Source organism: Etheostoma spectabile, chromosome 23 (assembly GCF_008692095.1).
Source record: "Etheostoma spectabile isolate EspeVRDwgs_2016 chromosome 23, UIUC_Espe_1.0, whole genome shotgun sequence".
Taxonomy (NCBI): domain Eukaryota; kingdom Metazoa; phylum Chordata; class Actinopteri; order Perciformes; family Percidae; genus Etheostoma; species Etheostoma spectabile.
In genome coordinates, this window is record NC_045755.1 from 9,068,149 (window position 1) to 9,068,804 (window position 656).

At 43.8% G+C, this 656-nt stretch overlaps 1 protein-coding gene and 1 pseudogene across 15 annotated transcripts in view; both read left to right on the plus strand.

Moving 5' to 3' along the window:
• Window positions 1-656, plus strand: part of nrcama (neuronal cell adhesion molecule a) — a 1,100,153-nt gene that overhangs the window by 692,504 nt on the left and 406,993 nt on the right. The window lies entirely within an intron of this gene.
• Window positions 1-656, plus strand: part of LOC116673021 (plexin-B2-like) — a 279,884-nt pseudogene that overhangs the window by 252,101 nt on the left and 27,127 nt on the right.

The following is a 656-nucleotide window of genomic DNA, read 5'->3' on the forward strand; positions in this document are numbered from 1 at the left end:
GGTCCCTGGTCCCTGGTCCCTGGTCCGTCTCTCTTTAGGCCAAGGTATCCTCACATGGATGAAAGTGCTTTAAAAAAAGAACAAATAATTCTCTAAAAAGTAGTTAGCATTTTCCTTTTTTTTGTTCTTGTCAGATCATCTTTGCTTTGACAACAGAAGACAAAAAAAAAGATATTTGTCTTGTACTTGTTTGGTGTCTGATCTACGCTCGTTAGAGCCGTGGCTCTCAAACGTTGTCACTTCAAGGACCTGTAAACGGACCCAAATTAGACCACAGAACCCCATTTAATAGCACACGAAATAGGACAGAAAGTGTATGAAACCAATGAAAATAGAAATAGTCCGACGTTGTGGCTGGAAGTGTAAGCGCTCTGCAGCGACAATAGACACTTTGTGAGTCTGAAAGTCCTGAAAGCGAGAGAGAGAGAAAAGGGACAATGCTTCCATTTCTCCGCTGAATAGCTTCGAGTGACAGAGTCTCTCAGGAGAGCCTCGCTGCAGGGGAGAGGACTCGCTTCATCATCGCTCCCCCAAAAGAAAGAGAGGGAGGCACAGTCACGCCTGCACGGCAAATCTGGAATCACTTGACTAGAAAAAAATGTGAACATGAGGAGCCATCAAGTTACAAACAAGTTACAAAGTGCTTTAACAAGTGT